The sequence below is a fragment of the Chiloscyllium plagiosum genome, unplaced genomic scaffold, assembly GCF_037043375.1.
Source record: "Chiloscyllium plagiosum isolate Xiang-an unplaced genomic scaffold, Cpla_swu_hap1 HiC_scaffold_10, whole genome shotgun sequence".
NCBI classification, from domain to species: Eukaryota; Metazoa; Chordata; class Chondrichthyes; order Orectolobiformes; family Hemiscylliidae; genus Chiloscyllium; species Chiloscyllium plagiosum.
The window spans coordinates 115,354,628-115,380,741 of NW_028270148.1; the positions used below are offsets into that span (position 1 = coordinate 115,354,628).

Sequence of the window (26,114 nt, forward strand, 5' to 3'; positions counted from 1 at the left end):
AGTTGTGGTCACTCATTGTTTCGCTCTCTCTCTCTCTCTCCCACTCCCCTGTTTTCTCGGGAAAATGAGACAGCCCGGAGTTCTGTGAGCTCTGGATCTGGAGCCAACGTCCAATCACAACGTGCCTTGGGAAGTCCGCACTCTGATTGGCTCGCCAGCTGATCAATTACAGCAGACTGCCGGGCTCTCCGAGGGGATTGGCTCAGACGGAAGCATGGGGAGGTGGATCTGCAGAGTAGTAGTGAGTGAGTGAGTGAGTGACGGTCTCACCAGTTTCACACTGTCCAAAAAAAATAACCCACTCAGGGTCTTCTGAGCAACTGCACCCCCCCCCCCCCTTCGCCGACCCCTCACTAAATCCACGAGTATAACATGATGCTGAAAAAAGGACTTTTTAAAATTCTTTCAAAGTGTTACACCTTAGGTGTTTCTTTCAAAAAAAATTTAAACTTTGTCCAAAAAGTCATTTTTTTGGGGGGAGACGCGAGGAGAGGGGAAACCCTACATTAAATACAATACCATACTTCAGCAGACCCAGGGTCCCCTCTTCAAATTGCAAGGGTTAATTTCCCTTTTTTTCTGAACATCTAATTGCTTCGCCCGTAAACAATCCGCTCCGGAACATTGAAACATCCAATGGTGGCTTCTTTTGACTTAGAAACAGAAAATCAGAATAAGACACCATTTGTTTTAAAAAACAAAAATTGCAGAATGAAAATCTGATTCTTGCCATCGACACAGTTGCGACGGACTCCCCTCACAGAGATCGGAAAATGATTCCAGATTCACGCTGGGCACCCACAGGTACATATATTTATTTTTTAAACCGCGTGTTCCAGGTAAGAAACTAACTATTTTCTTGCTGCTCTGAAGGAGATTTAGCTTTAATCGATTGCAAGTAAAAGATCACGAAATGTTACATTTTAAACTGAAAATCTCACACGAACAGCGGTCAGTCTTACTCATTCTTCATCCCCCCCCCCCCCCATATTGGTAAATATCCAATTTTACAGGCCAGCCTCAAACGAATTTGTTTAGCCAGACCTCATCAGGACACCGATTGTTTTTACAATCAGTAAACAAGTTATTAAGGTCAGAACGGGTTCCGACCTAAAACATCCAGTCGGTAAAAAAAAAATTAAAACAGTAATCATTAAAGGATATCTATTAAAAAGGCGAAATAAAAGATTATGTAACCAAGATTTTAACTTAAGGCATTTTCAAACTCCCATCTCAGTTACACACAATCTACCAGATCAGTTCACAAACTTTTGACTGGATCATCACTTCTTTTTAATCGTCAAAATCGAACTGTGAATAGGCTGCCTAGGGCTGAAAACGCGGAATGCACATTGTTCAAAACACCACTCCATTTATACAATTGCAACCCCGGGAATAGGGGCCGGCCAATTAAACTACAACTGGAAAAAGGTGGAGGCTAGGAAACACGTTTTTAAAAAAATATTTCTGATCTACTATAGTTTCTGAACACCGAGATTTTAGTTAAGATGTGTACAATATTTAATTTGTACAATCGCGTGATGTTTAGCCTTTAATGTCCATTTGTAAGGTATCTTCAATATTTGGCAGATGGTCATGTTCTTATAAAATCTATCTCTGCCTAGTTGAACATGTTTCTATTTTATGTTTGTGTGTGCAGTTACATCGTTAAAACAAAACTTGTTTTTATTAAGCTCTGTAGAATTGAAAACTTTTTTATTTTAAAAAATCACGTTCTTTTCACAACAAAAAAACAATTTAGAAAGATCGTTGATAGAACTCAAAGCTGAAATATGAATCCCGGAAGAGACAGTTTGGGAATGTCTTTGTGAATCTTCGGTGATAATAATCGTCGCCAAATGCTGAATTGCTGTTTGGGATTTGAATTCCAAAAGGGCCGGAGAGTTCAGCATTTTAAGGGTTTTGATCCCCCCCCTCTCTCATCTGTCACCGGGATATTGCGTGTTGGTTGAGCTGTTGTGTTAAAACATAGTTTGCTGTCTGCCTCCCCACACGGCCAGCGGCAACAGGGAGGGAGGGAGTAACCCCTGACTCCGAGCAATGGACAGTGCTGCCTTGGGGCAGATGTCCACTCGCCTCTCCTTCCCACCAACCCCGTGGTCTTTGATGTTGCACCATTGATTCCCCCCACCCTGTTGCCGACAGTCCGGAGAAGGGGTGGGATGGGGGAGGGGGGGGGGGTTGGAGTGAAGATGATCAAGGTCATTAGTTCAGGGATAATCGGGCCAGTGCTTAAACACTTCACTGTCGTTTTATTTTACATATATGACCAAACCAGATCGGCGTCAAACACTGACCTAATTGTACACTCCATTTCTAGCTATCATAAACCTTGCTACAAAGTTAGATTCACCGTCAATACAGTTGACAATGACCCGCCTCGCGGATTGACCGTACAAACTCACCAGGATGTATTTTGTTTTGGATGTGAGAGCGGTTTGCAACAGCCCTCTCTCGTTATGTATCTTTTTTTTGCACGTTGCTTTTTCGAGACGGGTGAGTGCTCTCGATGTTTATTGATGGGTTCAGGGAGGGGGTGGCGGTGGGGATGGGGGGGAGGCGAATTGCTTCTCTGAACAGAGGGCCGCCTTGTCCATTCCCTGTGTCATCCCGAGGTCGCCCCGGGTAACAATCCCAGCCCAAAAATACTTACAGGAACTGGGCAACTCAGACAGATTCACCATCCAGAGGTGGAGAAGGGACAGGGAAACTATTCCAACCGCTTCTGTTTCAGACAAATCAAACAAATCAAAGCAGAAGGGGAGAGAAAAGCTTTAACAGAGAGTGTTTTTAAAAAAATCCAAATCACAGTTTGACCCGCTCTGCCTTTCCCAGGGCTGAGAGGCGCGATCGAGACTCAAGCCCTGGGTGAATTCATCCTCGGAAAGTTGTGGATGTAATTAAGTGACATTGAGGCGTGGATGATATTTCTAATAGGTCGCTGAACACTGAGAAGTTTTGTCACTGAAAATCCCTGCTTCATTTCGAAGTAAACATATCCGGACCAGGTACAAGCGAAAAGCAAGCGCAAGATAAATCAGGGAAGATTGTCTGAGTGAGATAGTTAATGAAGCAATATTTTCAGCACTGAGAAATCTCAGCACAATGTAGCACACGCTGAACGTATTAAAAGTCACCACTGTCTCTACCCGGCAATATTTTACCTTGAAACACGTTAATATTTTGCAAAGCCCAAAGCGCCTGTTGTGTCTCACTCTGGGAGCATTGCTGATTTTTTTTTAAAAGCTGCCTTTTAGGAAAGGTATCAGAGAGATTCTCCCTCCCTCCCTCCCTCCCCCAGATATTTTACCCTTCATCGTTAACCGTGAGTAACTTGCGAACACAACGAATGAAATTGACCAGGATTTGCTAAGAGCCTCCGGAATGTTGGGTTTAAGCTTGAGCGAATGGCGCCATAAGGACTTGAACCCGCGGTAAATTCTACTGAATGACCTGTTCAGAAACGGTCAGGGAGGACAAGCTGGGATTTACGCCAGTCTCGATGTGCCCCTCTCACTGGCGCCGTCTACAGGACATTGACATTGCAACAGCAAACCCCGACGCGCATATATTTTACAGACATAAGGAAAACGGGGAGGGGTGGTGGGGGCAACTCATTGTTACATAGCGTCTTTCTCAATTTTATTTTAAAAAATACTTTACTGAATATCCGGGGTTAAATCTGCTATTTACAGAATACCACGCGTCGCCAAGAACTTTTTAGTAATTCAAACATAAATGACCAAATTGTACACTGTTCCCGATTTGCAACTCACGTCGGTACAGACTGAGTTAAAGCAGGAAGGGGGCGAGCACGTTTATTTGCAGGAATGGGCAGAGGGTCCCTGTAACTGTCACACGGTCCCTGCGGAAATTTCCCCGGCGCTCCTCTCCCTGGAATATGTACAAGATGCGCGGCTTTTGGAACAGCCGTTTCAACATAAAACATCAAAGGTGAACACAAACGGCGCGACCACATCACCGATACGACAAAAAAAAGGATAGCCTGCACAAGTCTTAAATGAAAGCTATACACTGAAGATCAGGCCGTGGCGTTTAGAAACTCAAATTGTACAAACGGCAGAATCTAAACAAAAGCGACATCAGAGCAATCCTTTCCCCTTGCAACTTTAAACCCGTGTCCACGTCCGAACAATATCACGATTCATGTGCCGTTCTCAATGCAACTTTTAACGGATGCCCAAGTCCTTGAATTGGAAGTATATATTAGGACCTTCAATCAGACATAAAGCTATCCTCCATAAATTATTGAGGAACTGTCATCTTTACCTTCCAACAGTAGCCATAAATATTGGGCCCTATAAAATAAAGACATTATCCGCAGGACCCCATCTTGTATGTTCTTTTAGCGAGCTTCCCCGCTTTCATGTTTTTGTACAGGTGTCACTGCCAGAGATTCATTGTAAACGGTGCTTTAAACTGTAATCTTTTAAATTAATTAATTGACGCATTTCTAAAGCATTGTAGATCAAAGATTAATTGAGAGTCTAAATTAAGCAATATTTCCGTGATTGATGCTAATTTAAAAGTACCAGAGTTTGGTTTTCTGGAAGAAAATCGCACGGTAGTTTGCCAGCAAGTTCTCTCCTACTTTTGTCTTACAAATATTGTACTTGATGATTAACCCTCCATTTCCACTTCCTTACCTCTCTTCCCTTACAATAAGGATGCGGGTAAAACTCGTTCCTTTCACTTCCACGCTCTCTCTTGTGTTTAATTTACTCTCTGTGTAAGAGGTTGCAGGTAGTCAAGAGTTCGTTTTTGTTTATTTTAAATTTCTTCCGAGTTAGATCATGTTTAGAAACAATATTTGCGCACTTTCCGATAGCCAAATGTTGGGAAGTGCAAAGATGAGATTTATTTCAGGGACTTGCCGATCTGTTTCAGGGGGACATTAGTTAAACTTGTCCAAAGCAGCTCGGTGGGGACAAGTTGAAAAGAGCGAGTAACAAGTTCCCCAGCAGACCCCGTACTCTCCCACACTTTTGTCCCGGTCTGTTCTCTCCACATACAGGCGGCTGTTTGCCTGCCTCACACTGGGACATTTCCACCGAAGCTTGAACACTACACCCAAACCATATGCAACATTAGTAACTTTTTTTACACGCTCTCCCTTCTGCAACAATTGTCTTTTGGATGTGAATGTACTCGGGTATGGTATGTATTACAGTCAGGTAATTTAATCACGCAATCGCTTCACATTTGTGAAAAGCTCCTAGCGTCAGTTTTTCCAAATGAATCTGTCAGCGCGAAATCTTGTGCAAATGGGAGAAACTCTTTCAACTGTTCAATTGCTCGGAATTGTGCATTGGAATCGCAAAGATTTTTGTTTGGAATCCTGGGTAATCTCTAACAATAAATCTAAATCAGTCCCCAAAATATAAATTGTTGAGATGTTTTGTTTAGTTCTTCTAACATCTAGGCGGAAAGGGAAACGAGAACCTTGGAATATGACTGAGCTGTTGAATGTTTAATAGATTATACTATCGGGTCTCTCCAAAGTGATGGTGATACTTAATGGCATCTTCAACTCCTGCAGGGTGAGTAGTAAAGAGACTGAGGAGAATTTATCCCGGGCTGTGAATTTGCACGGTGTTAACACGGTCGATTTTTTCGAGTGCATGCACATGCATTATTATATACTTCATCTTTTACGTGACTGGTTATTTATATCATGTTAAAATAATTGGTTTCAGAATGTGCAAAATTAGAATTTTTCACTAATCAACAGTTGTACAAATATATTTACATACTTAAGTACATTAATTTACACATTTGCGTGTTAAATATTGCTCTCAAATACATTAATTTCTCCATTACTCAATAAAATAATTAAAACTGTCACAAATTAATTGAATTCCAGCATTAAATGTTTTAAGTTAAAATATTCAAGTTAAGGTCATCCAAATCATTTGCAAACATGGTTACATATTTACCAATATTTCTGCACTCAAACTTACTTGCATAAAACACATCGAATGCATGTCAAAAGATAATAAGGTAGATAAACACAAACAATTAAAAGCTGAAAATGTGTACTTCATTCCTTGAATTGTGCTGTCAATCAACCAACATGTTATACAGCTGTCCCTGACATTTTTAAGTATGAAAACTGACAATGTTCAAAGTTTCAAAATGTCCTTTTCAACTTTAGAAGAAGAATTTAGGCTTTCATAAATGGTTGAAATATTTTATTTGGACTGGAGATCTGGACTATAAAGCAAGTGTTGAATAAAATACTAACAAGATGTTATGTTTAAAACAAGTTGGTAAACGACAAAATAAAATGACTGCCAATCCTGATCACCTTTACATTATACAGCATTGAAAATCTGTTCTCAAAACACACCTTGTATTACTTTGCATTGTCTTGTTTGCCAATTAAAATCTAATTTCATGAATTATAAGGTGAACATAAAAATGTCATTAAAATTCCAACATTTCAATATTTTAAAAAACTGCTTAGAAACTTTGGATAGAATTTTTCTTTGTTTGTGGAAGGAAACATTAATCAATTAAACTTTCATCTTTCATTCCAGGAAACAAATTCATATGACTACAACCAAAGAAATAGATAGTCAAAAAATCTAATTTTAACTTCAACTTCTAACATGTAAATATTAGTCTCTGATTGGTATGATAAAGTTAGGAATAAAGGTATTCATTACGGTAAAATTTCCTGCAGTACAACTTATGTGACAATAAAATAAGTTATATAATCAAACGTGAAGTTTTGCAGATGTTAATACAAATGTATATTAACTACATTCCCACTATCTGTAAGATTTGGTATTTTGAAGGAAAAATTTAAAAACGTTGAACATTATGATCAAGGATAGGAACAGAAATTTGAGATGTTTATTGTTTAAAGTCATTGCATTTTTCATACTATTCATAATAATGATTTGCAAGATATAAAATGAAAGCTACGGTATAATTTAGGAGACACCGATGATGCAATAAGAGTGAAGCTAAAGTCATTTATGAGTGTTATCTGAAACCCAGGATTGAACAATGCCTCCCTTTTCCATCAATGTTACTATTTATAATTCATGCTGTACATTGAATTAATATAACTAATGGTGTAAATATTGCTATTTTCAGTCAAGGTCCTACATCTGGAGGGGGCACAAAGAAAGCAAGTTGCACGCAGCTGTCAGTAGCAATTTTCTTGTTAGTGTTTAGCTGTTCTGACACTGGTTGATGCAAATATTTCTCCGTTGTCGGTATCAGTGAGAAAAGGAAGCTCGGCAGAAGTTGCACTGAAATTGGAATGCTGTTTTGAAGTATCAAGTTCTGCAAAGAGCTCAGTGAATTTCTACAGTAAAGTAGCAGCTGAAAGTCAGTCACAATAGTATGATATTTATGGAAGAACATCAAAGGCATTTATAATGTAATTATTGCAGGTTTACGGTGAGATAATCTACAACTGATTACACAAGATCCTGACATTCATTATATGTACTGTAACATGGTCATTTGTCACATACATATATTACAATAGAAACATTAAATGAGCCCAATAGAAATCATGATTTATATTATACATTCTGTTATCCTTTTTAGAGGCAGGGATTATAAAACCTACCATCTATTGTTAAATGGCAATAGCAAAAACCATGGATAAAATATTTTAGTTGGCCAAGACTGTTTCAGAAGTCTAACGTAGTCAAAATAAAAAGAAAGCACACTGGATGATAAATATGTGGAGTGATGTAGCACAGGAATGAGTCTAACACAGTAAGACCTGGGCAATATTCAGGCTTGGTCTGATAAGTGATCAGTAACAGTGCACCACACAATTGTTTGGTCAATGACCATCTCCAGCATGAGAGAATCTAATCATCTCCCCTTGACATTCAATGGCATTATCACTGCTGCATAACCCATTAATGACATCCTGTGGATCAAACAGCAACTTAACCGAACCTGCTCGATAAATGCTATGATTACAAGAAGGGGGGAGATAATGCATTCTGCTAATGTCACTGCTCTCATTTCAATCCCACCAAGGTAGCTGATGAAATTCAAATTCAGTTAATAACTCTGGATGTGATGGTGAAATTGTAGCAAAACTCCATCTGATTCACTGGTAACCTTTTGGGAAAAGAAATCTACAATTCTTACCTAGCCTGGTCAGGCCTCCATGTGACTCCATACCTACAACAAGTGGTTGACTAACTGTGCTCTGAACTGTCCAGAAAGCCACTCAGTTCAAAGGTAATTAGGACTGGGCAACAAGTGCTGGACTTGCCAGTGATGTCCACATCCAATGAAAGAATAAAAGAAAACAAAAAGGTGTAGGTTAGAGGCACAAGGCGTCAGGAGTCAACCTCTCCACTTGCTTGGATGGGGCAAATCCTATAACACTCAAAATGGTCAGCACCATCCTGGATAAAGCAGCCCATTTATCACCTTAAACTGCCTCCACCACCATCTCTAAGATGCACTGCAGCAAGTCACCATGCATCCTTAAACTGTACATTGGAAACCGATTACCACTACAATCTCGAAGAACAAGGACAGCAAGGTTCCATCCAGGCCACTCACCATCCTGACGTAGAAATATACCATTGTTCCTTCACTGTTGCTGGGTCAGAATCCTGGACCTGCCTCTGTAAAGCATTGTGGGTCAACCTACAGCACATGGACTGCATTAGTTCTAGGTAGCAGCTCACCACCACCTTCTCAAAGGCAGCTAGGGGGCAGGCAACAAATGCTGACCCAGCTAGGGGCTAGAATCTGGATTTAAGATGAAATTGAACGTTGCTGTTGAGAGTAGTCTTCACCTGAGATGGGGATGATGGGGCAATTGAATTGAAGACTACCTTTTTGAATTTGTGGTGAAGTTAAAGATAATAGTTACTATCTTTCCAGTATTGGTCAAAATTTCTGGTCAAACAGACCCTGGGCAAGTTGCACACCATTACAAGTACAGTCGATGGATTTAGGGAGGTGAAAGTGAGGAGCAGATGGGGCTGTTCAATGCATCTCGTATGTTCAGGGAGAATCATCAGCTCAGGGGCCTATCAGTTCCAGTATTCCACTACCAGTACCAGGATTCTCGGTATACTACTACCACATTGGGCCCGCAAGGGAACAAGCAAACCAAATGCAACATTGAATGTGAAATTGCTGCTATACCACTATGTCATTGGATTCCATTGCGCAATATCCAGCCCAGAAACAGGATGTAGGTTTGCTCACTGAGCTGGAAGGTTCATTTCCAGACATTTCATCACCTTACTAGGTAACATCTTCAGTGGGCCTCCAGGCGAAGCACTGCTGATAATTCCTGCTTTCTATTTAAATGTTTGGGTTAGTGATGTCATTTCCTGTGGTGGAGTCATTTCCTGTTCTTGTTCACCAACCCAAAGAAACCCAAACATATAAACAGAAACCAGGAATTACCAGCAGCAGTGCTTCGCCTGGAGGCCCACTGAGGTTACCTAGTAGGGTGATGAAACATTTGGAAATGAACTTTGCAGCTCAGCGAGCAAACCTACATCCAGAACCTCAACCTGAGCTACAACTCTTCTCAAAACTCGCTAGGACTAGACAGGTTCGATGCAGGAAGGATGTTCCTGAGGGCAGGGGAGCACAGAATCAGGGATCGTGGTTTAAAGATAAGGGTAAACCTCTTTAAATCTGAGGTCAGAATTTTCTTCACACAGAGAGAGGTGAACCTACGGAATTCACTACCACAGAAAATGATTGAGGACTAAACCTTATGTTTTCAAGAAGGAGGTAGATGTAGCCCTTGTCGTTAAAGGGATCAAGGGATAGGGAAGAAGGGATTGAGGCACTCAGCTCAATGATCAGCCATCATGTTGAATGGCAGAGCTTGAGGTTTCGAATAGCCTACTCCTGCTTCATCCTCTACGTTCCTATCTTTCATTTGTCCATCTCACAAAATCCATGAAGCAATGAAGAGACCTCCTACCACCCAAAGCCAATAGGCATTTTTATTCTCATGATTAATTGCCACTTTCTGTGGGAGCCATTGATGTGGTGAAAACCCATGTTTTCTTTCCCAAAAGATTTATTTGCTACTTATCTTGATTGTAGGTGAAAGCTGCTGTTAAGAACAGTAAACAGCATTTACTTAATGTCTACACTCTTCAATTATATGGTCTGTATTTTGGAAAAAAAAGGAGCAGCTGTTTGACTTCAATGGATTTTCCTGATTTTCCTGTGAAAACAACGTCCACATTGACAAAGCAAAGTAATAGGTTAAAAGGCAAATTCCAAAGTTACAAAAATACAAGAACAAAGCACAAGAATTTCATCAATGTTAAGAGAATCTAGATATAAATTGTTATTTTGAACTTAAGCTATTAAAATGCTGCTGTTAATTACTATTGTATGTGCAAATGGATAAATCCCTTCCCTCTTTTTGAGAAAATAATTATAGCATCAATGTACATTGCCAGATGCAACAATAAAAGCCCATAGGGCAAATGAATTAGCATCATATTACAACAATAATGGGAAAAATGTGCATTTGTGTAGCCCTTTTCGCTATCCCAGGATGTCCCAAAGTCTCTGAGGCAATTTCCAAATTGTAGAGACTGTTGCAGTGAATTAAATACATTACAGACCATTGTAATGAGTGGAAGAATATCGCCCGTAAACTGGGCTGCAGTGATAACATTTTATTGCCTGAATGCTACATGAAGTGTGACCTGTATTTACTATCAGTAGCTATGAATTCACATAAATGATAAGAGCAATCATTTCACTGAAAAGGTGGAGTGTACTTGCAGTCCTGTGTTTTACTCCTTGGGAAGGCGGTATTGGTCTCAGAGGGAGGAAATATACCAGGTTGATACCTGACCTCCAGTTAAACTACAAGGAGAGGTTTCATAAACTAGGGTTGTATTCCTCACAGAATAAAGGTTTTGATTAAAGTTGTCAAGAAAGACAGAAAGTATTTCCGCTGGCTGGGGGAAGTCTCGGCTAAAGGAAGAAACGGTGAAGTCCCGCCTGCTAACGGGTGCTTTCCTGAGGTACACGCATTCAGTGATTGTCACAAACACTGGGACATTGTCCATTGGCATTACGTGTGCAGAGTCTCGATTAGAGTGGTGCTGGAAAAGCACAGCATGTCAGGCAGCATCCGAGGAGCAGGAAAATCACTCCAGGAAGTAAGTTTCATTCTTTACTTTTCCTTTAAATCCGCAGATAAGCGAGTGTTACATACACATAGTCAACGAAAGGTGTACAGGCAACATTGTATAAATAAGGCCATTTGTGACAGGTGACCACACGGCTGTCTAAAATAGACATTTCAGGAGGAATCAGTTCCACACATGGAGAGTGAAGTTTCCTATTCAGGGTTCATACCTGCTACTGATTGGTAACTGTAATCCTGACATTGATAGGCATTTATGAACCAAAGGTTTTCAGGGATAATTCACAGAACACGTGTCTAGGTCAAGTGATTCAACGTTTCCTCCTGTTTCTAGGTTCCTAAAGACTTCAGAGTAAACATCTACTTTTGTTTTTAGAGACTATTAACTATCACCTTACCTTGTATGTAGCACTGTTTAAAATACAATGTATTCAAAATTATGGTCCACAGAAGACAAAAAACAGGGTTTTTAAAATCTATTCAGAGACGTTATTACACGCAGGTGGAATTTGATACCAGACCTTCAGGCTCAGAGTTAGGGACACTACCAAATCTGGGTGGGTGTTGCAGCCCCTCTGTTAGTGGGTTTGATGGTTGGGGTGTAGGGGGGTTGTGGGGTGGCAGAGTGCACTGCTCTCCAATTTGACGGTGTGTGGTGAAGGTCCCAAGCTGCCTCCCCCCACCCTCGGATCTGACTCTCTTACATGGCCAGTTAAGTACCTCACCCGGCCCTTCAACTCCCCCCTGGGCTATTTTACCATCGCGGTGGGGGTGAGGGGTCGTTTGAAAGAAATGTGGGGCAGGTTATTGTGGGGTAGAAGGGAGATGGATGTCCTTCGGGGGTGAGGGGAGAGCGGGTTCCATGCGACACTTGACCCCAAGTTCACACCCCGCCCTGACCTTTAACCCTGCCTCAGTGGCATCTTTAACTTGCCTCCCTGTATTTATGAACTTCAGGATATCATATGCCTTGGTAAGGCTGCCTTAATGGTCTATCAATTGTGTGAGAGTTCAGACTGCACCTGCACAACTGTAAAAGTTATTTTGCAAAGATTTAACCACTAATTGAGATCCATTTGGTTTAAAATAAACTTGTAGGAGTTATTAGTTCGGCCTCTTCTGGAAGATTTTACCCAGTTCTGGATCCTGCTCTTTGGGAAGCATGTGAAAGAATTGGAGAGAGAGAGAGTGCAGAAATGATTTACAAAAATGGATGAGGAATTTCAGATAGGGGATAAGACTAACGGGAACAAATTACTGCAGATTAGATTAGATTAGATTCCTTACAGTGTGAAAACAGGCCCTTTGGCCCAACAGGTCCACACCGACCTTCCGAAGAGTAACCCACCCAAACCCATTTCCCTCTGACTAATGCACCTAACACTACGGGCAATTTAGCATGGCCAATTCACCTAACCTGCACATCTTTGGACTGTGGGAGGAAACAGGAGCACCCGGAGGAAACCCACGCAGACACAGGGAGAATGTGCGAACTCCACACAGACAGTTGCCCAAGGCTGGAATCGAACCTGGGATCTACAGCAGTGCTAACCACTGAGCCACCGTGCCGCCCAGATTCTGGAATCTGTACTGAAAACAACAAACGCTGGAGATCACAGCCGGTCAGACACTGTCCATTTAGTTATAGAATCCCTACAGCACGAAAAAAGGCCCTTCGGCCCATCAGGTCCACACCGATCCACTGAGAGAGCGCAAACTAACGTTTCCAGCTCAGATGACACTTCCAAGCTAACATTCACTTGCTCTCTCTCCAAGGATACCAGGATTGGGAGGAGCCATATTGGACTTGGGTGGACAAAGTTAAAAATCCCACAACACCAGGTTATAGTCCAACAGGTTTATTTGGAAGCACACTAGCTTTTGGAGCGATGCTCCTTCATCAGGTGGTTGTGACCTGGTGAATCACATAATCTGGATTAGTGGTGCTGGAAGAGCACAGCAGTTCAGGCAGCATCCAAGGAGCAGCGAAATCGACGTTTCGGGCAAGAGCCCTTCATCAGGAATAAAGGCAGTGAGCCTGGAGCGTGGAGAGATAAACTGGAGGAGGGTGGGGGCGGGGAGAAAGTAGCATAGAGTACAATGGGTGAGTGGGGGAGGGGATGAAGGTGATAGGTCAGGGAGGAGAGGGTGGAGTGGATAGGTGGAAAAGGAGTTAGGCAGATAGGACAAGTCCGGACAAGTCATGGGGACAGTGCTGAGCTGGAAGTTTAGAACTAGGGTGAGGTGGGGGAAGGGGAAATGAGGAAACTGTTGAAGTCCACATTGATGCCCTGGGGTTGAAGTGTTCCGAGGCGGAAGATGAGGCGTTCTTCCTCCAGGCGTCTGGTGGTGAGGGAGCGGCGGTGAAAGAGGCCCAGGACCTCCATGTCCTCGGCAGAGGGGGAGGGGGAGTTGAAATGTTGGGCCACAGGGCGCTGGGGTTGATTGGTGCGGGTGTCTCGGAGATGTTCCCTTAAGCGCTCTGCTAGGAGGCACCCAGTCTCCCCAATGTAGAGGAGACCGCACCGGGAGCAATGGATACAGTAAATGATATGAGTGGATGTGCAGGTAAAACTTTGATGGATGTGGAAGGCTCCTTTAGGGCCTTGGATAGAGGTGAGGGAGGAGGTGTGGGCGCAGGTTTTACAGTTCCTGCAGTGGCAGGGAAAGTGCCAGGATGAAAGGGTGGGTTGTAGGGGGGCGTGGACCTGACCAGGTAGTCATGGAGGGAACGGTCTTTGCGGAAGGTGGAAAGGGGTGGGGAGGGAAATATATTCCTGGTAGTGGGGTCTGTTTGGAGGTGGCGGAAATGTCGGCGGATGATTTGGTTTATGCAAAGGTTGGTAGGGTGGAAGGTGAGCACCAGGGGCGTTCTGTCCTTGTTACGGTTGGAGGGGTGGGGTCTGAGGGTGGAGGTGTGGGATGTAGACGAGATGCGTTGGAGGGCATCTTTAACCATGTGGGAAGGGAAATTGCGGTCTCTAAAGAAGGAGGCCATCTGGTGTGTTCTGTGGTGGAACTGGTCCTCCTGGGAGCTGACCCGGCGGAGGCGGAGGATTTGGGAATACGGGATGGCATTCTTGCAAGAGATAGGGTGGGAAGAGGTGTAATCCAGGTAGCTGTGGGAGTTGGTGGGTTTGTAAAAAATGTCAGTGTCAAGTCGGTCGTCATTAATGGAGATGGAGAGGTCCAGGAAGGGGAGGGAGGTGTCAGAGATGGTCCAGGTAAATTTAAGGTCAGGGTGGAATGTGTTGGTGAAGTTGATGAATTGCTCAACCTCCTCGCGGGAGCACGAGGTGGCGCCAATGCAGTCATCAATGTAGCGGAGGAAGAGGTGGGGAGTAGTGCCGGTGTAATTACGGAAGATCAACTGCTCTACGTAGCCAACAAAGAGACAGGCATAGCTGGGGCCCATACGTGTGCCCATGGCTACCCCTTTGGTCTGGAGGAAGTGGGAGGATTCAAAGGAGAAATTGTTAAGGGTGAGGACCAGTTCGGCCAAACGAATGAGAGTGTCGATGGAAGGGTACTGTTGGGGTGGTCTGGAGAGGAAAAAACGGAGGGCTTGGAGGCCCTGGTCATGGCGGATGGAGGTGTAGAGGGATTGGATATCCATGGTGAAGATGAGGCGTTGGGGGCCGGGGAAACGGAAGTCTTGGAGGAGGTGGAGGGCGTAGGTGGTGTCTCGAATGTATGTGGGAGTTCCTGGACTAGGGGGAATAGGACAGTGTCGAGGTAGGTAGAGATGAGTTCAGTGGGACAGGAGCATGCTGAGACAATGGGTCGGCCAGGGTGGTCAGGCTTGTGGATCTTGGGAAGGAGGTAGAACCGGGCAGTGCGGGGTTCCCGGACTATGAGGTTGGAAATTGTGGGTGGGAGATCTCCTGAGGTGATGAAGTTCTGTATGGTCTGGGAGATGATGGTTTGGTGATGTGGGGTGGGGTCATGGTTGAGGGGGCAGTAGGAAGAGGTGTCCTCGAGTTTATGTTTGGCTTCAGCGGTGTAGAGGTCAGTGTGCCAGACTACCACTGCGCCCCCTTTATCCGCTGGCTTGATGGTGAGGTTGGGATTGGAGCAGAGGGATTGGAGGGCTGCGCATTGTGAGGGTGAAAGGTTGGAGTGGGGGAGGGGGGTAGACAGGTTGAGGCGGTTAATGTCCCGGCGGCAGTTGGAAATGAAGAGGTCGAGGGCAGGTAATAGGCCAGCGCGGGGTGTCCAGGTGGATGCAGTGTGTTGGAGGTGAGCGAAGGGGTCCTCGGAAGGTGGGTGGGATTCCTGATTGTGAAAGTAAGCTCAGAGGTGGAGGCGACGGAAGAAGTGTTCGACGTCACGGCGTGTATTAAATTCATTGATGCATGGACGGAGGGGGATGAAGGTGAGTCCTTCGCTGAGGACTTATCGTTCGTCCTCAGTGAGGGGGAGGTCTGGGGGGATGGTGAAAACTCGGCAGGGCTGGGAGCTGGGATCTGGTGTGGGTGTAGAGCTGGGAGTGGGGGCGGAACCTGTAACTGGAGTGGGTGTGATGGTGGGGGGAATGGGGGTGGAGGCATGAGCAGGGGTAGTGTTTCCCTCAGGGTTCTGGGGGGTGGGGATAGTGACAGTGGGGTGTGTGGGGGGCGTGTCAGCAGAATGCAGGTGAGTGCCGCTGGTGGGGTCGGAGGTGGTGGTGACAGCGGCACTCACCTGATGAAGGAGCAGCGCTCTGAAAGCTAGTGCTTCCAAATAAACCTGTTGGACTATAATCTGGTGTTGTGGGATTTTTATCCCTGGATACTGCCTGTGATCAACTAAGTAAAAACAATGACTGCAGATGCTGGAAAAGCACCACTCTAATCCAGATACTGTCTGTGATCTCCAGCATTGCTTGTTTTCAGGCGCAGGGGAGACTTCAGTGAGGGGTTCAAAATCATGAGATGTCTGGATAGAGTTGGGAGGGAGAGATTGTTCCAACTGACGGAAGGTTTGAGTCCGAGAGGGCGCCGATTTAAATAAATCAGTGAAAGAAGCGAAAGGGGTAGATGAAAAATACGTGGCGCATATAAGGTCAGCGTCTGCCGGGGAGTGTGGTGGAAACTTTAGAGACTGAGACTTTGAAAAGTCGCTCTCTCGCTGCAACATGCAATGTGTGAGATGTTCATTCAGAGAAACTGGCACTGACAAAACCCTCCTCTACTGTAACAATCCCGTAACAAACCTTTCCTGTACATTGTGGTCTTGAATCAATTCTCACTTCTCCGCCAAAGAACTTTGCTACTTTGACTGTAGCTGAGAATTCGTGGCTTTGCAAGTTGTTTTGGGACAGCAGTTCCTTTGATCTACTCAGAAAACAAGAAAGTGCAGCGCATTAACAATCCTCCAATCGAATCATAACAGGCGAAGGGGGAAAACAGGGCATTTGCCACAGAAGCTATAATTTCAGGTGTGTGATTGGCATTAAAGCAGTGTGAAAAAAGCCAAGGATTAGTGCGATCCCATTCTTCAGGTACCAGCCCCATCTGCTGCCTGCAACACTCGAATTTTCACCTCGAGGTGAAAACTGAATGTAGCTATTGTAATTCACTGGGATCGGAGCTGCTAGCGAACAGGACAGGGCCATTTGTGAAATGTAAGGGTGAGTCTCACACCTCCGGACCTCCTGTTAATTGATCAGAGGGAGAGAGAGAGAGAGAGAGAGGCATGTGTGTAGGTGTGAAGAAATGTATTTGCTACCAAGATGAGATAGCCGGGACCTAAGCAGCAATGACAATGTCCCTCTTCACAATGCAGTCCAATCTAATTCCAGCCAGTCCTTGCTGGTTTTTCAGGTTTGCTATGAACCTAGCCCCCGCCAGGGACTCTTTTCAAACTTGCAAGGTAAAATCAGAGGCTTTACTTCCCTCAGGCAACATGCATTTTTCTAAAACCTCTCCATTTACCAACTAAGAAGTAATTCCATCTCAAATAAAACAGGATTTTGTTTACTTATATCACATCTCGGGTACTGCATGAAAAGGTCTCTTTCTGTAATTTCCCAGGTCTGTACAACCACCAAGATTACCGACAGCCCTTCTGTATAATCTAGGTAAGGGCTGATGAAGGGCTTTTGCCCGAAACGTCGATTTTCATGCTCCTCGGATGCTACTTGAATTGCTGTGCTTTTCCAGCGCCACTCTAATCCCTTCTGTATAATCTCCCGAATCTGCTCCCATCTCAGTTGATCTGCTGCCGAAACCATCACCTTTGCCTTTGACATCTCCTCTCCTCCCTAGCCTCCCCCCCACCCCCCCGGCCTGAATTATTTCACATTGATCTGTTACTCCCCGCTGTGCTCGCTGTCCGATATTGGCTCCTGGTCCAGCAACGGCACTATTCGCAAATTCCACCCTTTTCATAGCCTCAGTCTTTCCCATCTCTGTAATCTCTTCCAGCCCCACACAACATTACAGTATGGCTTCCTTCCAATCCTAACCTCTTGTGTACCCTTGCTTTGTATCTTGTGGCCACGTGTTTGGATTCGCTGTGGAATTTCCTCCAAAAACCTCTCCACCTCTCTCCCCTCCTTGAAGATGCTGTTTAAAAGCCACCCCCTGACACACCTGTCCCAATGTCTGTTTATGGAGTTCAGTGTCAAATTTTATCTGACGGATCGCTCCGCCCAAGGGCCTTTCCCTGTGCTCAAGGTGATACTGTATACACATACAGGTTGCGGTTGTTGTTCAAGTCACCCAGTGACCATATTTATGGCGCTCAATTCTCAATTTAGAAACAAGGCTGGGCATATTTAAATAGCTGACTTGAGAGTTAGCACCGTCAAGTTCTAAACCCAGTCGATGCTTAGCGAAACCAAACCCCTGCATGCTGATGGACAATTTTTTTCCCCAAATTCTTACTTCTTGATACAATTACTGCTCCCTCGCATCAACAAAATTAATTTCAAATCTTTTGGTCAAGCTGGAAGCTGTTGTTTGTCCTGTTGACAGAAACACTCTTACCGAGAGCACAGTCAGCACTAATATAGCATTACTGCACAGTGTATAGTCTGCACCGCTAGTGAGGGTGGGAACCAGCGAGGGGATATGAATCAGTTTCTTTCTGAGTCTGATTTAGATCTGTGTGATTTGCAGCTGTTTTAAAACTGGTAGCATGAGGTGTCCCCTTCTACTGCAGCAAGAGTAAACAAACTTGAGGCATTTACACAGCGCATTTAATAAGGAACAGCTGCAAACTCAATACACCAACTGAATTAGTCGCTGCTGTGTAAATGGGACTTTAATACCCCTATTTAACTGATTAAGTGTTAACTTCCCTAAGGATATAACCTCACTTTAATAGTTGTGGGACATTCTTCAAGGTAACTAAATTTGTCATAAAAAAACTGACGTGGAGGAAAAAAACGACTCAATTCATTCATCCACAATAGAGTAAGTCGTTTGAACAAAAAGAATATAACATTTCAACTTCTTAAGACCAGCATCAAAAATTAGCTATTAATTTTAATTTGCTTCAGTCTTGTTGCTGAGGACTTTTGATGCAAGAGGCAAGTGTCAGAGATTTGAATTGCAAGTTGACTTGAAGGAAGTTAGTGACTCTGGTAGTGTGAAGAGGGAACAAGTATGGTGGAGGTGCATACTGTAATCATGAATGTACTAGTACTTTTGCAAGGCAGGTAGAACAATCAGCTATCTACAGATTCTTTTAATAATCTAGTGCAAGCCTTACACGGATGCTCTCTTGATGTAGTGATAACTTCGGACGGATTCTGAGAATTACCAGTAGCCTAGGCAAGCGTATCTCTAAAGCTCTTTGTTATAGAGTCATAGAGTCATGGAGATGTGTAGCATGGAAACACACCCTTCAGTCCAACCCATCCGTGCCGACCAGATATCACAACCCAATCTAGTCCCACCTGCCAGCACCTGGCCCATGTCTCTCCAAACCCTTCCTATTCATATACCCATCCAAATGCCTCTTAAATGTTGCAATTGTACCACCCTCCACCACATCCTCTGGCAGCTCATTCCATACACGTACCACCCTCTGTGTGAAAACGTTGCCCCTTAGGTCTCTTTTATACCTTTCCCCTCTCACCCTAAACCTATGCCCTCTGGTTCTGGACTCCCCAACCCCAGGGAAACGACTTTGTCTATTTATCCTATCCATACTCCTCATAATTTTGTAAACCTCTATAAGGTCATCCCTCAGCCTCTGACGCTCCAGGGAAAACAGCCCCAGCCTGTTCAGCCTCTCCCTGTAGCTCAGATCCTCCAACCCTGGCAACATCCTTGTAAATCGTTTCGGAGTATCTATTGTATTTCTTCAAAATTAGAGATTCCAGTTTAATTTTCCTTTTTTTTAAGAAAAAATCTCAGGTCAACAGCAAAGATGTATATTTGCACAGTACCTTTGGTAAAATGTTAGTATAGTCCCGGGTGGATTCGCCCAGGTATAATTATCAGACAGAATTTGGCATCAAGCCATACAAGGAGTCCTTAGGTCAAGTCAAGAAAAGCTTGATCAAAAAGGGAGGTACCAGGGAGCCAGTTTATGGAGGGGGTTTCATTCCTCTGTTTGAGGATGGGGATGGAGGGGATCAGCCCAATGGTGGTGTGTAAAATATTGATAAGTTCAAGAGCCTGGGTTCCACAGGTGGTAGGCACCTTCTCACTGCAGTTGACAATTTGTGGACTCAGTGTTAACAAGCTATTGAACTGCAAACGGCATCACTGTGAGATTGATCTTTTCTCCTCTGAGTCTTCCGCAGGACCTCTGCTTTCCTCTTTGACTCATTATGTGTCAATCTAAAACACATTCTGATCGGACTGTTTCTTCTGAGTACATGCACAGTGGTACCAGGTTTTCAATGCTCACACCTCCATTATCGAGTGGAGTTCCGGGAAGTGAGTAAAGATTAGTTTGTGGTTTACTTGGTTGAACCACAAACCACATTCAACAAGTGAGATGCCGAGGAAGCAGATTATTTTATTTCAAAGATTCTCCCTCCCTTGCAGGGGACTTATCCAATACTTTCATTGCTTTTGTTAGTTTAGCAAAGTTGTAAACACATTCGTTGTACTTACATTTGCCACTTCATTATTATTATCAACATTTTCGAAGTTACCATTGACCAGAGACTGAACTGGGATCAGCCATATAAACATAGGGACTATAATAGCAGCTCAGACACTTGGGATACTGCAGCAAGGAGGAGAAAGTGAGGACTGCAAATGCTGGAGATCAGAGCTTAAAACAGTGTTGCTGGAAAAGCGCTGCAGGCCAGGTGGCATCAAAAGAACAGGAGAATCGACGTTTCGGGCATAAGCCCTTCTTCAGTATTCAGAAATACTGCAGCAAGTAAGTTCCAAAACCTGTCCACATCCACAAAGCACAAGTCAGGAGTGTTAAGGAATACTCCCCACTTGACTGGATGGGTACAGGAACTCTATCTCGCTTCCATCCGTATCGCTGCATCAAAATCCTGGAACTCCTTCTCTATCAGCACTGTGGGCGCCCTACTCTCCAAGAACTGCTGCTCACCACCAGCTTCTCCTGGACAACTGGAGATGGGCAATAAATGCTGGCTCAGCCAGCGACACACACCTCCTCTGAAAAAACATTACTAATAGTCAAAAGTGGAATCTTTCTTAAGTGTCAACCATTTCAAAGAGAGCAGTGATGAATGTCTGAAGTAGAATCATAGAATTTTACAGTACAAAAGGAGACTATTCAGCCCCTCATGTTTATATCAGCTTCCAAAAGAGCTACCCAGCTTGTTCCATACTCCAGTCTTATCTCCATAGCTAGGCGGAGGTGGGTACTGCAGATGCTGGACATCAGAGTGAAGACTAGAGTGGTGCTGGAAAAGCACAACAGGTCAGGCAGCATCCGTGGAGCAGGAAAATCAACAAAAGGCAAAAATCTTTCATCAGGAATATCTCCATAGCTGTCTAAATTCATCACTTGCACGACTTTGCCATTAATTTTAAAGAATGTTCTATTTAACCCCCAACCTCTGTTCTGTGCACAGACGTACTTCTTGGGGCTTGCAAGATATAAATGAAAGTTTAGACAATTAAATATGTGATGACTACAATACACTGAAATTAAACGTGTGGTTAAAACAAAAACAGGAGTCCCTCATGAGAAAGAAAGCAGCAATAAACCTTGACTGAACAATGCATTGTCATGGATTTATATAATGTAATACCATAATCACCACATACTTTCAGGGAAAATAAATCTAAGAACAGCTACAATTAAATAAATAAGTAAATAAAATGACTTGGTTTTGATTAAAAAGGAAGCTAGATTGAAATCCACTGAGCACATTAGGCAAATGAGATGCTCAATTTTAAACTTCTTATTTTTCTTTTCAAACTTATCCAGGATATTGCCCTCATCTCTGTAAGCTCCTTCAGTCCTATGCCCCTCTGAGTTATCGGTGCTTCTTCAATTTTGACCTCATGTTCTTGTCATCTCCTCTCCTTGTTCCTCAGGGTTGAGACATAGGTTTCGATTGGATTGATCCATGCTTCTGGGAGAAGCTCAATCGTGGTTTGTCATGGCCTTCGGCAGGATGACTGACCAGGAGACTCTCCCGTTCTTACTGCCTGGTATAAGGGACATTGAAAGGATTTACAAACTGACTGTCAACTTGTTTAGTTACATTATAACCCACTAGGACAGGAGTGGACACAGGCAACCTCACAAGCTTCAAACGAATGCCATAACATTTATGACAATGGGACAATTGCTAGAAAGTGGGATTTAATCATTTTGTTGGTGCAGTCCTGATTGGCCAAAGGTTCTCCTCTGCACTGTATAATTTTCCATCACTAACAGGTCCTGGAGTGGGACTTGAACCCAGACTTTTGGAAGCAGGGATTGGGATGTTAGCCATTGCATCATAAGTTCCTTTCCTCATGTGTTTCCCCAGATTAGAATGATTCAATTCACTTTTGACAACAATGTCTTCAGTTGCCTGGTTCCTGAACCCAGGAATTTCCTCTGTATTTGGCTCAAGTGCCGCTTGCTCCAGTGTTGGGGAATAACATCTCTGAATGGGTTGATTACAAAATATCTCCCACTTTAACCTTCTCCATCTCTCTATTGCGCTGTGCAGTGAAGGATGGGATTGATATTCACATGATAGCTACTAAAATTGCTATTGCCCTTACTAGACCATAGAGCTGCTCTGTCAGTAAAGAGAGAGAGAGAGAGAGACAACTGTGTAGTAATTGGAATGAAGTCAGCCAGGTGGGGATCTCATAAAGTATGAGTTCCCTGATTGGGGCAGTTAACCTGGTCCAATTAGGGAGCTCTGGCTGAAAGATATAAACAAGAGCATCAGGGGTTCTGTTCACTCTGAGAGCTGGTTCGGTGTCATGTACTATGCTCATGTAAATAAAAGGTGACTTGGTGACGGGATACTGGACTTTGTGGTGTTATTTCAGGTTGGTTTAAACTGAGGGTCACCATGCCTTGGGTAAGGGGAAAGTTTGAAAAAGAGAGTCCTTCATTGTAACTTCAGCCAGTGTGGGGCTTGAACCCATGCTGTTAGCATTACTTTACATTGTAAACCAGCCAGTTAAGCTAACTAACCCCCAAGCACGCACTGTAAAGGTGACTTGCTGACAACATTGTTATGAGGGCTGCAATGACAGCAGTGCAGAGTAAAATTCCAATTACAAATTGTCCTCCTCACAATTTGCCGTGTTTTTGCAATAGCGATTGTGCACAGCCTTTTGTTATTTCTGAATACACAATGTTAGATTCATTATAAATTAACAAAATATCAGTTAAAAGCATGCACTTCATTTGAAAATCCTGACTGACCCCTATAATATCATTTATCTGTAAGAGCTTTGCAACTGGATCTGTACTGAACTTAGAACCACGTTCCAGCTACAGATTTTTCTATTAACCTTGTGATTGTTGAAAAAAATGTATTTTTAGCTTTTGCACTTCAAAAAACTATATTTCTTTCCTTCCTTCCAGTGACAAATAAAGCAAAATCTAGAAGAATGTGGAGAATTCGAGATCTTTAACAATTTAAAATACAATTACCATCCAGTTAAATCTGGTTCAATATACAGGTGTTGACAAAATATAAATGTCCAACCTACAAACATATTAATGTTAATTTTAAGGATCTGACAGGTGAAAATTTGCTTCCACGGGATGGATATTTTATACTATACTGCATGGTGTTCCCATTTGAGGACAAATCGACTTACTCAGGAATGGATCCCGCTTGTAACCAGCGGACTACTCCTGACTGTGAAATCACTCAAAGCTCATGGCTCCCAGACGAGTTAACTACTTTTTAAAACCCTCATGTTACTAATTAACAATGGAAGAAAATGGGAGTTTTCATATGAATGCAGTCCAGTGTTTTCACTTGTTAGTAAGTGTGTACAAGGCGGAGATAGACAGATTATAGATGTGAACAGATAAAGTCATTCATAGTCCTACTCTCTCATTAAGTGAGTTTAACCTGAGGAGCACCACACTTCTGGTGAAAGGCAATATCAAGAAGGTAGGATTATCATGGTAACCTCAGCTGAGGCAGGATTTGAACCCTCATTGTTAGCGTCAACTCTCTATCATAAACCAGCTGTATAGCCGAACAAGCTAAACCATTTCTCCTCAGCTTTGTTATAAATCTGCTCCCTCTTTAGCATATTATGCACCTCTATCGGCTCAATTATATATGAAGCAGGAAACTGGGCCAGTCATGATGGGTGCAGTGTGGGATGATGAAAATCTAGCCTTGGTGCCCTCACCATGGCTTTGCCTTTGTGGTGAAGTATTGAATAAACAGCAGTCCCTGTTCATTACACACTAACATTCATCAGCACATGGGGTACTTAAAATGAACTGAAAACTGAAATAATACAGCAGCATCTACATTGGTAAAAACAATGACTGCAGATGCTGGAAACCAGATTCTGGATTAGTGGTGCTGGAAGAGCACAGCAGTTCAGGCAGCATCCAAGGAGCTTCGAAATCGACGTTTCGGGCAAAAGCCCTTCATCAGAAATAAAGCAGTGTGCCTGAAGTGTGGAGAGATAAGCTAGAGGAGGGTGGGGTGGGGAGAAAGTAGCATAGAGTACAATGGGTGAGTGGGGGAGGGGATGAAGATGATAGCTCAGGGAGGAGAGGAGTCCGGGAACCCCGCACTGCCCGGTTCTACCTCCTTCCCAAGATCCACAAGCCTGACCACCCTGGCCGACCCATTGTCTCAGCATGCTCCTGCCCCACTGAACTCATCTCTACCTACCTTGACACTGTCCTATCCCCGCTAGTCCAGGAACTCCCCACAAATGTTCGAGACACCACCCACGCCCTCCACCTCCTCCAAGACTTCCGTTTCCCCGGCCCCCAACACCTCATCTTCACCATGGATATCCAATCTCTCTACACCTTCACCCGCCATGACCAGGGCCTCCAAGCCCTCCGGTTTTCCTCTCCAGACGTCCCCAACAGTACCCTTCCACCGACACTCTCACTCGTTTAGCCGAACTGGTCCTCACCCTTAACAATTTCTCCTTTGAATCCTCCCACTTCCTCTAGACCAAAGGGGTAGCCATGGGCACACGTATGGGCCCCAGCTATGCCTGTTTCTTTGTTGGCTACGTAGAACAGTCCATCTTCCATAATTACACTGGCACCACTCCCCACCCCTTCCTCCGCTACATTGATAACTGCATTGGCGCCACCTCGTGCTCCCGCGAGGAGGTTGAGCAATTCATCAACTTCACCAACACATTCCACCCTGACCTTAAATTTACCTGGACCATCTCTGACACCTCCCCCCCCTTCCTGGACCTCTCAATCTCCATTAATGACGACCGACTTGACACTGACATTTTTTACAAACCCACCAACTCCCACAGCTACCTGGATTACACCTCTTCCCACCCTATCTCTTGCAAAAATGCCATCCCGTATTCCCAATTCCTCCGCCTCCACCGGATCTGCTCCCAGGAGGACCAGTTCCACCACAGAACACACCAGATGGCCTCCTTCTTTAGAGACCGCAATTTCCCTTCCCACGTGGTTAAAGATGCCCTCCAATGCATCTCGTCTACATCCTGCACCTCCGCCCTCAGACCCCACCCCTCCAACCGTAACAAGGACAGAACGCCCCTGGTGCTCACCTTCCACCCTAATAACCTTCGCATAAACCAAATCATCCGCCGACATTTCCGCCACCTCCAAATAGACCCCACCACCAGGGATATATTTCCCTCCCCACCCTTTTCCGCTTTCCACAAAGACTGTTCCCTCCATGACTACCTGGTCAGGTCCTCGCTCCCCAACAACCCACCCTCCCATCCTGGCACTTTCCCCTGCCACCGCAGGAACTGTAAAACCTGCGCCCACACCTCCTCCCTCACCTCTATCCAAGGCCCTAAAGGAGCCTTCCACATGCATCAAAGTTTTACTTGCACATCCACTAATATCATTTATTGTATCCGTTGCTCCCGATGCGGTCTCCTCTACATTGGGGAGACTGGGCGCCTCCTAGCAGAGCGCTTTAGGGCATCTCCGGGACACCCGCACCAATCAACCACACCGCCCCGTGGCCCAACATTTCAACTCCCCCTCCCACTCTGCCAAGGACATGGAGGTCCTGGGCCTCTTTCACCGCCGCTCCCTCACCACCAGACGCCTGGAGGAAGAACGCCTCATCTTCCGCCTCGGAACACTTCAACCCCAGGGCATCAATGTGGACTTCAACAGTTTCCTCATTTCCCCTTCCCCCACCTCACCCTAGTTCTAAACTTCCAGCTCAGCACTGTCCCCATGACTTGCCCGGACCTGTCCTACCTGCTTATCTCCTTTTCCACCTATCCACTCCACCCTCTCCTCCCTGACCTATCACCTTCATCCCCTCCCCCACTCACCCATTGTACTCTATGCTATTCTCTCCCCGCCCCCACCCTCCTCTAGCTTA

At 44.3% G+C, this 26,114-nt stretch overlaps 1 protein-coding gene and 1 long non-coding RNA gene across 2 annotated transcripts in view; one reads left to right on the forward strand and one right to left on the reverse strand.

Annotated features, from left to right (window-relative positions):
* LOC122553119 (homeobox protein Meis1) overlaps positions 1-26,114 on the reverse strand; it is a 387,313-nt gene that overhangs the window by 303,068 nt on the left and 58,131 nt on the right. The gene's annotated exons all lie outside the window — the stretch shown is intronic.
* On the forward strand, positions 235-12,478 carry LOC122553121 (uncharacterized). The gene is made up of 4 exons (XR_006312618.2): positions 235-804; positions 2,342-2,517; positions 5,520-5,582; positions 7,147-12,478. It is a non-coding gene; the product is annotated as an uncharacterized LOC122553121 (long non-coding RNA).